We start from the raw sequence: 15,643 nt of genomic DNA, 5'->3' as shown, positions 1-15,643 counted from the left end.
TTCAGGACTCAGCCCAGTGTTACCAAAACTCTGCAGAAACACAGACACCCCTTGGCCCAAATTGTCTGGAGAGAATGCCTCTTTGGTACCAAAGCACTGCAAATGAAGAACAAAAACACCAGAAAAACAAAATAATTTCTTTTTTTTCCCCCTCAACATTCCAGTTTGGTGAGCTGCCTCTGCTGAGGGAACTGCTGCAAAGTTTGTGCCCAGTCCAAATTTGTCAGTCCTGAGGGTTCAAGTGTTTATTGCATGGAAGTTGGGTGGGAAAGAAAAGAAAGCTGAGAAATTACCAGTAAAGGTTCTCAGCACTTTTGTGTAAGTCTCACAACACAACATGGCATCGATAGTCCTGGCAATAATTATAAAGATGTGTAGGCTTGAGTCACTATTATAACAAACCATCCAGTCTTGCCTGGGCTATAAATAATACCACTCAGTAGCTACCAGCAAAGGTTTAAAGAGAGAGGATTAAGGAATCATTTTTGCTGCTTCAGTTTAAAAAAAAAAAAAAAAAGTCAGAGATTCAACTGAATCAAATAATATTTTTTAAAAAATCCAAACCCAGTGAGAGAGGCACAGTACAGAAATGATGATATGTAATCTCACTACATAATCCATTTGATTTCTTTTCTGCAGGATCTCTGCAGTCTGGTGTCCTCTAGTGTTTGAATCATAAACCATATGCAGATGAGTATTTTCTGCTACCTGTCATAGTGTGTGTCACGCACAACAGAAATGCACCCAATAATCAGATTTATTCTGGCAATGGAAAGAGAATCAGAAAAAAAAAAAAGCATTTTAAAAAAATAGAACATACCCAGATTTCAGCTTAATGAGGTTTAGACCTTGAGTGCCAAGTCATACTCCAGTACAAACTGCTGGTTTAGCTTCAGAGAGTGGGAAGGAAATAAAGAAAACTGATGCCACTACACTCTGGTCTATCAGCTTAAAAATCACCCCTCTTAAAGATGGGAGAGTGATGGCAAATTCTACAGGCAGGCTGGAACAACTCCTCCTTACATCTCTCAGGCTTGAATCACACTTGAGTGCATGTAACATCCAGTGTCCTTCTGACAGCATCTGAGCTGTGTGGTCTTTAAAAAAGAATGTGAGAAAAAAAATTGCAAAAATGCAGGGCAAGTCTTTGTGCTTTGGAGCCCTGACATGTCAGAATAACTATTATCAGTGCAGGATTCCTTACCATAAGTTGGTTTTAAAAAGGATGAGGAGCTAATGCAGGAACATTAGGTTCTTTGGGTGAGCTGTACTGTGCCAGCAGAATTTTTCTGGATTTTGCTGCTTCATCCACAGGCAAAATTGTAAAGCCATGCAACAACTATAGCTGGAGTTCTCTCTGTGCACAGATGATAAGCCCTGGCAATGCAAGCTGGAGTAGTTTGAGAAGCTGCCACCTCCAGCTGTCCCTGCTGCCTCTCTGCCAGGAATGGCCACCACAGAGGAGAGACAGCAGAAGCAAATGTGTGCTGGTTCCTCAGCTGCTGTACTTTACAGGCTGACAGTGACTTGAACCAATGTGCATGGTGGTGTCAGGCTGTGCCAAGAGCCAGAGCACCTCCTCAGGTGCTGCCCTGGGTCAGAGGTGTCCTGCCAGGTCCTTGTCTGAGCCCCTCTGCACCAGCCCTGCTGCTGGCCAGGTCTCTGTGGAGTTCTCTATCCAATTACAAAAGTACCACTTACACCCATGAAGAAGAAGGTGCTTCTTCACAAGCAAGCTCTGCCCTAAAACATCCATCTTGCTTACTATATACAACTATCTTCTAAAACCTTAAATGTTAAATTTTCCACCATGTGATATTACACATTTCCATTCAAACTATACACATGTGATCCCAGTTCTATCACTTTGTTTTCTCCACAGCCTCGGGTGAAAAGCAGTGTTGTCCTGGGGGTCAGTGCCTGTCAGCACAGAAAGTCTAAAATTCCCAGTTTCCAGGGTTCCAACAGGGAACAGTCTGCTTCACATCATACACAAGGCAGAGTTTCACCTGTGAAATATTGTCTGTGCAGGTGGAACCATGTCCTTGAGCAAGAAGGAGAGACAGATCCGCTCTGCCACGTGGTGTGTATTAACTGAAACCTGCTTTTGGGAGGAATGCTGTTTTGTAGGAGGGAGTGCTGCAGTGTGTGACAGCACACAGGATGAGGAAAGAAAGGCAATGTAATGACTGCTCAGACTGATCCCAGTCACAGGCACTAATGTGCTGACTGCCTTGATGTGCGTGGTACCACTGATATTCAAAGTAACTGCCACCCAGACATGAAACCCACTGCCACCATCTCTGTCACATGCTCAGCTCTTGCCAGCACTGAGCAGAAGATGACAATTTAATCCTCGCAGCTGGTGTTACAGCGTGTTAAGACTGCAGCCCTTGCAGGCCTTGCATCTGCTTCCTCTCTGCTCCCATAAAACATGGGAGAGCTCCAGGGACTCAGAAAAAGTCAACCTATTGGAACAAAACAAGAACTAAGGAAAATGTTTAGATTTCAAGTTCCACGGGGAAGACCTGTCTTTTGTTTCAAAAAAAAAAAAAAAACAAACATGATTTTTCCCAGGTGCCACTCTTGTTTTCCTCTGCACCTTACTCTGCATCCTCCCCCTGCAAAGGCAGTTCTAACCCCACAGAAGCAGATAACCCTGGAAATGCTTCAGGAGACTTGCAGTAGCTGGGATTGCTACACTCCATAGCTGGTAGGATTTAAACTCACAAAGGAAGACCCACAGTGGGTGTCCAGTTTCAGTGTTCCAACCACCCTGCTCCAGCCACACATGCTGAGGGGTTGGTCCCTCTTAGCAACCAGACCCTTCAGACACGTTCCTTGTTCCCTCCTCAGTAAATACCAGCGAGATTAGAGGCTAAAATAGTTCTGATTTGTTTCTAGTAATAAAGATCTGTATAAGCCTGTGTACTCTAAACAGGATGAGAAAGGAATATAAACAAAAATATGGTACGGGTCAATCAAATTGTAAACATTTAGGTTTTAACCATGCAAGTGTGGATCATTTGGTCACTCTTTTACTGAGTAATCTGCAGCAATTCACATGAAATCTTTGAAATAAAGAAATAATTTCAAAACTGTTTTTTTTCCTAGCAATAACTATGTTGCTATGTACAACCATCACATTTCTGTGATCCTACACACAGCTCCTTCTGCTCAAGTTATTGTCTCTGAGATCTATCACTGAACTCAAAGGGACTACATTGAAGGTAGGCTACATACACAAATATCTGTGGGAAACAAAATTTTAGTGTGCCCTGTAGGACATCAGTCTGTAGCAAGAACTACTGAAATACTGAATTTGTTCATGGTTGTTTGCAAGCAGCATTATCATTCAGTTGCTGATGCATGGCCAGTGTGACTGGATCCTACAAGACACTGCATTTTTTCCCAGAAAGTGGCTACAATACAGTTTTCAAGTAATCTCCCTCAATCTTTTAAAAAAAAAATACACCACAGCTTAGGGACAGATATAGAATAAGGCCTTTTTTTTCTTTTTTCATGTTGGACTGCAGTGATTTATGTAGTCCTTTAGAATGACCAGGGGGTCATCCCTAACTGCCCCTGCTGAAAGAAGAATCTGGTTTATGCATGATTTAATCCTGCTTGACAGGAGTTCTTTCCCCTGAAGTACCTGAAACAGAGATGTTTTATCACTCAGGACCTTTATAGGTCAGTAGTCCCTGCAACCCAGGTTAGAGCATGTCCTGACAATCAGAATGACCTGCTGCACACCAAGGAAGAGGTGCCAGGGCAGCAGGGCAGACCAGGAGGCAGCCTGTGTGCTACTGAACTTCCTCAGGTGATGGGTTGTAGGTTGGTTTTCACTTTGCCAGTATTTCTGCCTTTGGGACACAAAATTACTTGGTCACTGTATACAAAATTCTCTTTTTCTCTAAAGTAAAAGGCACCTCCTGTGGGTTATTTCAGTCTGCTGCCTTACTGGGCAGGTCTCTTGGGGATGGTTTGTACAAATGGGTGACATGTCCTGGAATCCAGGAAACTGTCACACAGGGACAAGTGACAGGTCAGAGAGGATAGGGTATCTGTAGGATTGGTCATTCCTTCTAGAGAGTGCTGCCATGTTTATTTGCTCCCATTTTGTATGTTCCATAAAGCCAGTGCTACTGCTGTTCTCCCTGTGTTGTATGAAGTGAGCAAGAAACATCTTTGGTCATCCTCTGAGTAGGGCAAAGGCTGGCTGTAAATAGCTGATATTTCTAGAATGAACCTTTTCCCCTCAAGCCATGGAAACAGGAAAAAGTAGCCACTGGAGACTGAGAACACATGGATTAAGGATTTCATAACTGGAGTTAGTGAGGTGTGAAAAGGAAGGCATCAAGGAGACACCACCTATACTGTGGATAGTCTGATTTACACATCAGAATTTTTCCTCCAGCTGGTGAACACTGGCAAAGATGCTGCCTGCTTCCAGTACCCAGCTCCAGGAAGAGCTGGGAGGTGGGAATCATTTTGCAGGAAACTCCTGCTTCACCCAGTGCTTGGATTTCAGGGTGACTTGCCCTGTGTGTCTGTGGTACATGTAGGTGTGCACAGCTGTGCTGAGAGAGAGAGAGGAGTGAGGGGGAAGAAAGCAGTGTGAGAAACCACCCTGCAGATCCCAAAGTCACAGAGAAGATTCCTGGCAGGATATGTGGTCCTTGGAGAGGAGCCCACAGGAACTCTGTGTGAAGGAGTCTATCCAGTGGGAAGGACACACACTGGAGCAGGGGAAAGTGTGAGAGGGAAGGAGTGGCAGAAAGCCTTCTACTTTTCTGTCTAAGCTAGCCAGAAATACAGCATTTGCAAGATCTATCCATCTTGTAGCTCTAGCGAAACATGGCTCAGTGCAGGAGCTATGCATACAGACACTTGGGAAACTCTTATCAATTAAATTACTGAAATGAGAGCCAAATCTCTTAGTGGCTATAAATGCTGTAATTCTTCTTAAGATAGGAAAGCAAGCAGAGCTGTTCTGATTTATGATAACTGAGAATCTTGCTCTCACACTAGTAGAAATATACTTAAAAATATAAGCAGTAGGTCTGATTTATGACTTTTTATGCACTGCTGTGAATTCCAAGTAACACATAAATCAGGAACTATTCAGTGCAGGTAAGTTATTCTTGATTCATGCACCGATATTTTGCAGGTATAAAGGCAATGTAAGTGAGAACAGAACCAGTCTCAGTATTTGATGAAACTTGAAATCTGTTTGCTCTGTACCAGTAGCTTTGACTTTTTACAAACCACGTGCTGTTTCTGAAGGATGGGCGAGAAAGACAAGCTTAGACCTGATGCACATGCACTTCAATCAGAAAATGCTTTAGAGTCCAGAAAAAGGGCAGCTGACTCTACAGGAGTGTTTTAGAGCTCCATCCTGATTTTCTGGAGTCAAAGAAAGCTTTGCTAATGACTTCAGCAGCAACAGGATGTGCTACTACCTACCATATTCCTGTTGTAGTCTGGTTACTGAGTCACAGAGCTGCTGTTGCATCTGTTTTGTGGGCAGTCCTTTTGCTAACAAATAGATTAAAATACATCTGTTGATGCTACAGAAGGAACGGAGTAGTACTGAAAGATCTGTGAATTTCCCTCTGGCTGGTCTCTGAGTTTCTCTGGGCTGGTGCAAATATCTGAGGTAACAGCAAAATCATCATGTGTGTGTTGGTCTGAAACTTGCTTATTGACTGAAACATCTGCCCATGTTTGTGATGGGGTAGGGATTGTAGGCAGAACTAGTTCATTTGAGTTCTTGTTCTGTAAGAAATGGACCCTCCCTGTTCATGGTTTATAAGGAGCCAAAGCTGCACAGGTCCCAGTGCCAGTGCATCAGCCACTGTGGTGGGTTCATTTGTTTATTCATTTTGGGTGAATTTTTTCAGGATGGGAGGCAGAAGGGCTCTTCTATCTATGCAAAATGCTGCACAGTGCTGCTTTTTCACTTGATCACTAGTAAGTCTTGCTCTTGTCCTGCTGTTTTCACTTGGCTGTGCAATATCTGCTTTTTTTTTTTTGTTTCATATCTCCCTTTACTGAGTTCTAATTGACTGAGTAGTGAGTTGACCTTGACTGGATGCCACCAATCCTTTCTATCACTCCCCCTTCTCAGCTGGACAGAGGAGACTCAAAGACTGCAGAGCTCACAGAATTCCCTGTGCTAACATTTGCTTTCTGTACTGTGGTAATTGAATGGCAGGAGCATGGGGCAAATGACTGGCACACATCAGAGAGAGGAGGAAATATGTTGTACTCTCTGTCACTCAGCTTGGAGAGAAATTCCTGATTTTGAATTACATTTGTAATAGGGAAAACAAGGTCTTAAAATATTTACTTTCAAGACTGATTGGTTAACCTTGTAAGTATCACAGAACTACACTGTGATCCAGAGCATAAGAATGTCAAAAGTGTTCAATTTAAAATTGTGTCTTGGGTTACAATACAGGATGTGATCAAAAGCATGTATTCTGTCACTGTCTGATGAGACCAGGTGGGGCAGTGATCCTTATCTCCATGGGAGATATTCTGCTAATGGGCCATCCATTGAAGCCAGGCAGGGCATTGTTCTTTATCTTTTCACAACCCATCCTTCCTCCAGCCAGTCATTTTCTGCTAATGGCCATTGAGTCCCACTGTGGGACTGATAAAATTACTGCATCCCATTGGAAGTTGCTCCAGCCAGGGGGAAGAGCCCAACATTTCTTACCAAGATAAAACAGAGGTTTTGGGACACTAAGGGAGCCTTTTTTCCATCTGGACTCCAGGGGAAAATATCATCACTGGACCTTCAGAAAAAAACTGCACCTTGTACAGGAGCACTGCTCCAACTGAATCACATCTGTCACTGCAGGAGGATGCAGCCACCATTTAATGGGACTGCTGCCAACACCCTGCCTGACGGGGTGTCAGGTTGTACTCTGACTTTGTCAGGGTTTGGAGTTTGTTTCTTTGTAGTACTGGTTTTCTATTTTAATTTCCCTAGTAAAGAACTGTTATTCCTAATTCCCATATCTTTGCCTGAAAACCCCTTGATTTCAAAATTATAATAATTTGGAGGGAGGGGGTTTACGCTCTCCATTTCAAAGAGAAGCTCCTGCCTTTCTCAGCAGACATCTGTCCTCTGAACTAGAACAAAGTGTTTCTGTCACTACTGACTATAAAACAGCATGAAGAAGATTGGATGACAGCACCAACACTTGGGTCACTCCTGTTTTGTCAGCACTTAAAACCCTTTACACAGGGGGAAAAAACAAGTGCTTCATTGTACCTGAATAAGCTTTGGAGCAGCCTGTTGCCTAAAATCAGAAGAAAAATTTTAGGCGTCAAGGTTTTGGTCCCTGGGCTCTCAGATTGCTCCCTGGAGCTGTGAGCACTGTTTGCAGGAGCAGCTGGAGCTGGGTGCTTGCACAGAGCAGATGCAGATCCCTCGGCTTTGCCCAGCAGCCCCTCCTGGAGCCACGCTGGCACCGCTCTGGAAATGCCATGTCTCATTGCTGCTTCCCCACTTAACTCTTCTGTTTGTTCTTGCAGTGCAGATTTCCTGGAAAATTAATACTATGTCATCATGAAATAGAGTAATTAGTGTAATGAGCTTGTGTCTGGTATATGCATTTTTGTCCCCTAAACCCCTGGAACTCAATATCAACATTTGAAGCAACTGTGCAGCTTAATAAAATAGCAGGCTTACTCAACTAAAAGGTGGTGGTTTTAAACATATTTGAGTACTTTAATGTGTACAGACTTGGAGATAATGGCAGAAAACATTTCCAGGTATAATTCTGTGGTAAAGGAGTGAATCTACCACTTCAGCCTCCTAGTCTAAACTGCATATATGAAACTGCTGGCATAGGAGATAGTGTTCAGCTGAAGCACAGAAATTGTGACCTCCTCTCCTCTGGTCACTGCTGTCAGCAGGAGGTATGTCAGTCTATTCTTTTATTAGCAAATTAGATCTCATGTCAAAAAATCAGTTTTGTCTCTCTTGTTGCTGTGCCAGCCCCACTGTTTCTTTTGGTGATCTATGTATACTCTGTTGTATTCTCATAACCAGGGGAGACCATGGCCGGGGTGCAGACTGCAGAACTCAGTGCCTTGCACGCCCCTGCCAAGACATCACACTGCCCACAGGACCTCATTTTGCACACAACCCAAAATAGTTGGAGTGGCAGCAGGTGACATTGAATTAAATCAACTGCAGGTTGTGCCCACAGTCTTGGAACTTCAGGTCAAAATTCCTGTTTGGGGTCTGGGACACATTTTCTCCGCTGCTTGGGAAGAAGTCTGTCAGGCACACAGTGTTTGCTGGATGCTGTGGAATGAACTGAACCAATCTAGTTCTGCAGGTGGGAAGAGGAAGGAAGAAGGAGTCATGGCCCTGCTCACACAGTTCTTGCTCCTCCTGCTTGTATGTGAGGAAACAGGGTCTTTATTTCCTTCCCTGCTCTGGAGTCCACTGAAACTTGAGAGGGATGCCTGCTTTGGGCTCAGTTCTGTTCTGAAGTCACTACAAGAGCACCAGTTCCAGTTATAATGGATGTAGTACACATCCCTTGACAACTTCTTTGGAATGACAATACACTTACCAAAGAAAGCTCGCCTTCTGGACAAGTAAGATGTAGAGTTTGTTCCAATAAAGTATGAATTTGCTGGTAATCCCAACCTGGACATTTCTCTTACAAGTAATTTTTAATTATTATCATGTGAGGCTCCTGCCATCAGAGTTTGTATCACTTTTCCTCCTCTCCTTGCAGTGCAGTTTTAGATTTAGGGTCAGATTCATTGTAGGAGTAATCTGTGACAGCTCTATTGATTTCACTGGAGCTGTATCCAGCTGTGAATTTGAATGCTTTCTTTTTGTCAGAATGGCTTGAAGCTGAAATGAAATGTGCAAGGCATCCGTGATTTTACCTTCATTGTAAGCAAGGGATGAGCATAAGAAAAAAATTGGCTCTCATAAAACTGCAGCAAAGCTGTAAGTAACAAAAAACTGCATTTTGCCATCTTGTTTTTTGTAAACAAAGCTTCTTTTGAAGGCAGTTTTGTTTAAAAGCAGATCCTAAGCTTGGAAAAAACATAAATACCTATGAACTAGCCCTAGAGTTAGATTTGTGTTCAAAACCTCCTCTGATTCAAGTAGAAGGTAAACAAATGCTTATAGCTGTGGCAGAATTTGGCTCATCATGAATCCAAAAGAAGCATCAGGCCAAATCCATGAGAGCCAGAGCTGTCTTAATTAAAAGAAATCATCCCTGTACACTCTACTGCACTACCAGGTACATCACTCTCCATTGCTGCTTGTGCTTTTAGTGGGAAAGGAGCTGACATTTGATGAAATACGTACCAGGCACAGACCCCTGATGCTGACAATGAGTTTTGACCCCACTGTTACATGGCATCCTTACCCAAAGCTCAATAACTGAATAAAGTCTCTAAATTGTACAGGGCAATGATCTCTTCTCTGTTTGAAGTGTGAGTGCTGCTGCCATGGAGCATAGCTGGGGACTCATAACTTTTTAACTTTTAAAACTTAAATGTGTATTTCAACTCACTGTTCAGTCTGCAGTATCAGAAACAGAAACCCTAGAATCTTTAATTACTTTGGCTAACTATTGCTTTCAAAGCTGTGGACCTATCAATAACTGCTTTACATTTATATTATAGGAAATTACATTATACATTAATATATTTCTAGAAATTAACTGATTTATATTGAGTTGTCCAAAAAAAAAAAGGTGATTTTGCCAAATTTAGGAGTATCTGGATGACTGCCTAATTCAGGTTACAGGTATATCTGTGAGCTCTGTCCCAGATCCGAAATTTTTTCTCCTGGGGCACTGGACTGATCTTACTTCAAAATACAGTTGACAAAGAAGATGAGCTGGAAACAGAAAGCATTTCAGATGCTTTATGTTGGTCAGACTTTGACAGTCTCAAAGGGTGAGTTCAGGAGGTGTTGACACCTTTCTCTTCTTTGCAGCAGAAGTAAAATGTGATGCTGGGCTGGCAGGGCCACACTGTGTCATTGCTGTTGATAATTGTTTAGAGTCTTTCCCTGTTTATGTGAAGACCAAAATTTCAACTGGTAGCAGGTTCCAAGACCAGCAACATCAAAAAAGTGCAAGACACGGTCAAAACCTATTCAAGTGAAAGTTTTGGAAAACTTGTGAAAGTAATGTGACCTAAATTTGACAAATGGAATGTTTGCATCAGATTTTGTTTGTGTAATGTGTCTGTCTATGCAAAAGAGTTGCAGTTTGCCAGCAGATTTTTTTTTATTTAAGATAAGATCTCACAGCTTAAATTCATATACATGCGGTGTTATGAATATGCATAGATTAGGTTGTGAACTCTGAGTCAGAGACCAGCTGGTTTTTGTCTGCACAGAGAGCTTCTCTGCTCACTTTAGGAATTTGTCACCTTATAAACCACCATCAGATTGGACTTGAAGGAACACTGGGTGTTTATATGATATCATAACTGAGGCTTATCAAAAACAGAGGAGGATTCTGATGCATAGTCTGCACCAGAATTATTGTACACTTCAATTTCTGTCCTGAATGTGGAAGTGAAATTTTTATTTTTTTTTTTCTGAAGTACTTGACTCTCCTTTTTATGGCTTGTTTAATTTAGGTGAACTGATCTCTTACATTTGCATTTTCAACTAATCAGTCTGTACTGGGTTAAACCCATTTCATCAGAGGTTGTGGTTGATTCTTTGCTACTACTAAATTATCATTAGGAGGACACATATCCTCCTGAAACACTTCAACGGTGTTTTGGTAGAAGAGAAGGATATATCAGTAAATTAATGAGAATGAGCATGCTTTCATATAAACATATGAAAGTTCATAGAGCTAAAGCTTGGAAAAAATTTATCTTACATGATGGAAAGGCTTGTAGGTTGTAAGTTTGAATTTAAATTAATTTAATTTAAATTAATGCCTTGCCTAATTCTGGACAAATCATTGAGAAGTAGCAATGTATAATGAACAAAATAATACCAAAACTATAAGAGAAATTTATTTTTGCTTCGTTTGAGGAGCTCGTATTCCAAATGAATTATTTAAAAAATCTTATATCAATTTAGGCCTTATTCATGTACACTAAAATACAAACCCCAAATACTGTCAAAGTTACTCTGCCCTATATTGATTTCCTGTTAAACCTCCCTAAAATTGCCAGAAGTGCCAGCAAGTTCAAAAGGTAGGCAAGAGTTCTGTAGTTTGCAGCCAAATTTCTCCTAAACTGTAGTTGTGAATCACTTGTGGGTTGTGGAGCTCTCAGTCCATAAAGTAGCTGCTAATGTGAGCTCCTAGTGATACAGAGATATGTAGCACTTTTCCCAAAATTGCTTTTTTCTGTATGTGCAAGTTGTCATAGGAATGTTACTGGGTTGATGAAGGGTGGAGTCTGCTAAGCCACTGATCTGCTCCTAGAAAAATATGAAGCTTTGAGGCTAATCAGTCTGTTCTCTAAAGTAACAATGGAAAGTTGTTGTGTGTGGAAGAAATTGCAGCTGATTGATTCTAATGGTGATTGGAAAACATGCCACTCAGCTTGGCATGAAGTGAAACATGGAAGTTAAGCCAAGGGACCCACTGATGGAAAGGTTATAACGTTTCAGGATTCAATACTTTTGTAATAAATAACTCACACTCATCTTCGTGTCAATTTTTGATTAATAAAGTTGTGAAGACACCTGCTGTGTGTGAACTGGGATTAAACTTGGATTCTTCCTTCAATGAAGTAAAATGGAAAGTAAAGTTGTACTCTGCATGAAAATAAAAATCCTGAGCAAATCTGTGCTGTCACAGTAGCTTTCTTAGTGGAACATTAAATGTTTTTCACTCCTCCAGCGAGATATAAAGGGTGAAATGCTGCAATAGGATCTGCAGGGAAATTCCTTTTCCTTAATTTTGTCCTCTGGATTTATACGATCTGGCCTTCAATACGGGGTCACCTCAAAAAATATTCTGTAAATTCTGGTCCAACTTTGTTCCCAGCAAGTGCAAAAGCGAAGAAAACTCTCAGACAAAGAGAGAATGAGGGAGTGTAATGCTGAGGATACAAAAATGGGATTAGGACTTTGAAAGGAAGGAGGAGGAAGAAGAGGAGCAGCAAAAGAAAAGAAGAAAAAGGGAGGCACCTAAGCCACTTTCTCCCAGAGAGACAGGGGAACTTAAAAATTCTAATTAATTAGTGAAAACTAATTAAATAACAAATGACAGAACTTTCCTGGAATAAAAGGCTAATCTTTTCTTTATTGCATGCAATATAATAAAATGTAAAGCTTTTTGTACGCTTGGGGTTGGATTTTCTTCCAGTGCTCAAGGAGAATATATGTTACTCTTGACTTCCTCTTCAACTCATGAAATGTGGAGAGTAAGCATCATACTTAGGTAGTCTTGTCTTTGGCCCACTGGTTTATTAGGGAGCTTCTGTGGGGCTGTCTGCTCTGTACAGGAGCTGAAATACCTGCCCTGGGGTTTGCTCGAGCTGCCAGGCACAGATTGGTGAGATTTCCACGGGAGGGCAGTGCAGGTGCTGTTTTCCAGGAGTGGAATTTCCAGGGAGGAATTTTAAGAGAAGCTCTCTGTTTAAAGCTCGAGCAATCCCGCTGAATTCAGAGGAATTGACAGCAGTGCTTGGCTTCTAGGACTTCACCCCCAAAAAAGAGAAACAACTAAAATTGTGCAAGGCTTTTCAGAAGCAGTTAGTTAAGGCTCAGAGGATGTGCAGAGGGATCAATTTGGCACCTGTAGAACCTACCTGCAAAAGTAAACTTGGCTGGTAGTTGACTCTGAAAATTACCTGTGATGGTTCTTGATGCAAATCAATAGGGTGAGGAAGCAAAAAGCAAAAGCAAGGTGATGCATTTTCATCTTTTAGAAGATTTTAAAACTTGCTGATGACAAATGGGTTGGAGGTGTCTGGTGGGAAGAGAGGAAGGCGAAAACATGATTGCTCTCTGAAGAACACTTGAGCAGAGCAGAGGGGAGAACTTGTGCTATAATTTCTTGACCTTGGGACTCACGAGTACACTGTCCTTCCAAAGGTCAGATCAAGCTGCAGATCATCCTTTGTGTTCTGTACGGCAGCCAAAAAAAAAAAAAAAACAACCCTTCAAGAGAAGTTATTTTACACTAGCAGTCATCACACCTGTGTTCAAGGAGCAATGGCCACATTTCTCAGGGATTCAGATTTGTGGTGACTTTCTCCAAGAGCAGAGCAGAGCTGTGAAGAGCAGCCACAAAAAAAAAAAGGCAGGATCAAGCTACTTTCTTCCATGTGTAGTCGTTCACATGCTAAAACAAAACTCTCCCACTGATGTTCTTACAGTGCTCAGTGATACTGTGGAGCACTTGTGCTTTATGTCCATCAATGACTTGTGGTTTATGTTCACCTAGTCCTTTTTATTGTATTTATTTTCAGGTTGAGCAGCCACAGCTGCCAAACAACGACATTAAGTCAACTAGAATCACTGCTCAAGGAGAAAGTATGTTGACCAAGGTAATAACAGAAACCACATGCAGGGGTAGTAATTAATTTCAGGTAAGTAGATGGTGTTCTTGATGTCCTGATATCAAGTTTTAAAGGATGCTGCCCTGTTGTTGTATCATGAAGGTCTATTTATACTTGTATGGTTAGTGATTTGTTGTTGTTTGGCATTTTTTATTCAGCTCAGGGAATATTTTAAAAGCCTCTTTAATCCCCACTGTGAATCCCCTTATAGCATCAAAACCCTAAGAACTCTCCTCTTTCAAGCAGTCTTGCTACAAATCTCTGGTGTAGGAGTGACATAGTCTCAGTGTGATTTTATTTCATTATGTGCTTGTGTCTTGAGCAAAGACATTTGACTTTTTTAAGAGACTAGATTCTTCATGGCAGCACAACTTATGTAATTGCCCAGCCCTTTGCAAGGCTTGTGTAAAACATACTGTCACATCACAAGAATGGTATTTTAGGCATCTTGTTCTCTTTTTACACAGAAATATCCAGATACTTAAATCTCAACACAAATTTGAACAGCACAAACCCTCTCTTATAAACCTTATGAGAGAGTGGTTGTGTGACTGGGGGAAATCCGTATTTTTATTATTTTATCTTTGCACAAACTGAGCCATGAAAATTTGTTTATAAACATCATGTTATTTTAGTATGTTTGGGCATTTGCAAGTTTACCTAATGCCACATATCACTATCATTAGCTACTAAATAATAGTTATTATTTACCAGGACACAGAAGAGTGTTCCATCCCTTTCACAGCACCGTGTGACAGTCTGTTGGCTCTACCCTAAAACTGCTCATAGAAGAAGAAATACAGTAATTTCACGAATACAAGCCGCACCAATTTGACCAAAATTTTGGTGGAAACCCGGAAGTGCGGCTAATATTCCAGGGCGGCTAATCTATTAACAAAATTCTAAAAGCTGCCAACACGGAAGTGAGAGCCCGCGGCAGCCCCAAGCCAAGCTGGAGCCCGGCCGGCCCCGGCAGAGGTGGGAAAGCCGGGCAGAGGCGGGGCCAGCAGTGTGGGGGACGGGCGGCAGAGCCTGAGCCAGCAGGGCGGGGCAGGGAGGGCGGCAGAGCCTGAGCCAGCATGGCGGGGGAGCCCGGGAGAACTGGGGCTAGCAGTGCAGGGGAGCATGGCAGAAGCAGGAAGGCCGGCGGGTGGGGCTGCCTGGCAGCGGGGGAAGCCCAGCATAATCGGGGCCAGCAGCGTGGGGGAGCCCGGCGGTGCGGGGGCCTGCAGTGCCGGCCAGGGCGAGGAAACGCGGCGGCGGTGCAGACGGGAGGGGGCGGCCGGCGAGCCTGGTGGCGGCGGCGGCAGCCCTGCCGGCGGGGCGAGCGAAAGCGCCGCTCGCGAAAGCGCCGCTCGCGAAGCGCCGCGGCCGCTCGCGAAGCGCCGCCGCCGCGAGCGAACCGCCGCCGCCGCGAGCGAAGCGCCGCCGCGAGCGAAAGCGCCGCCGCCGCGAGCGAACCGCCGCCGCCGCGAGCGAAGCGCCGCCGCCGCTCGCGGAAGCGCCGCCGCGAGCGAAAGCGCCGCCGCCGCTCGCGAACCACCGCCGCCGCGAGCGAAGCGCCGCCGCCGCTCGCGGAAGCGCCGCCGCCGCGAGCGAAGCGCCGCCGCCGCGAGCGGAAGCGCCGCCGCCGCGAGCGAACCGCCGCCGCCGCGAGCGAAGCGCCGCCGCCGCTCGCGGAAGCGCCGCCGCTCGCGAAAGCGCCGCCGCCGCGAGCGAACCGCCGCCGCCGCGAGCGAACCGCCGCCGCCGCTCGCGGAAGCGCCGCCGCCGCGAGCGAACCACCGCCGCCGCGAGCGAAGCGCCGCCGCCGCTCGCGGAAGCGCCGCCGCCGCGAGCGAAGCGCCGCCGCCGCGAGCGGAAGCGCCGCCGCCGCGAGCGAACCGCCGCCGCCGCGAGCGAACCGCCGCCGCCGCGAGCGAAAGCGCCGCCGCCGCGAGCGAAAGCGCCGCCGCGAGCGAAAGCGCCGCGGGGCGGGCGCGGCGCTCGCGAGGCGCGGCGCAGGGCGAGCGAAAGCGGCAGCGGGGCGGGCGGCGAGCCCGGCGGCGGCAGCCCTGCCAGCCGGGCGAGCGAACGCGGCAGCGGGGCGGTGCTGACGGGA

The sequence above is a fragment of the Catharus ustulatus genome, chromosome 4, assembly GCF_009819885.2.
Source record: "Catharus ustulatus isolate bCatUst1 chromosome 4, bCatUst1.pri.v2, whole genome shotgun sequence".
NCBI classification, from domain to species: Eukaryota; Metazoa; Chordata; class Aves; order Passeriformes; family Turdidae; genus Catharus; species Catharus ustulatus.
This window is presented reverse-complemented; position numbering follows the sequence as displayed.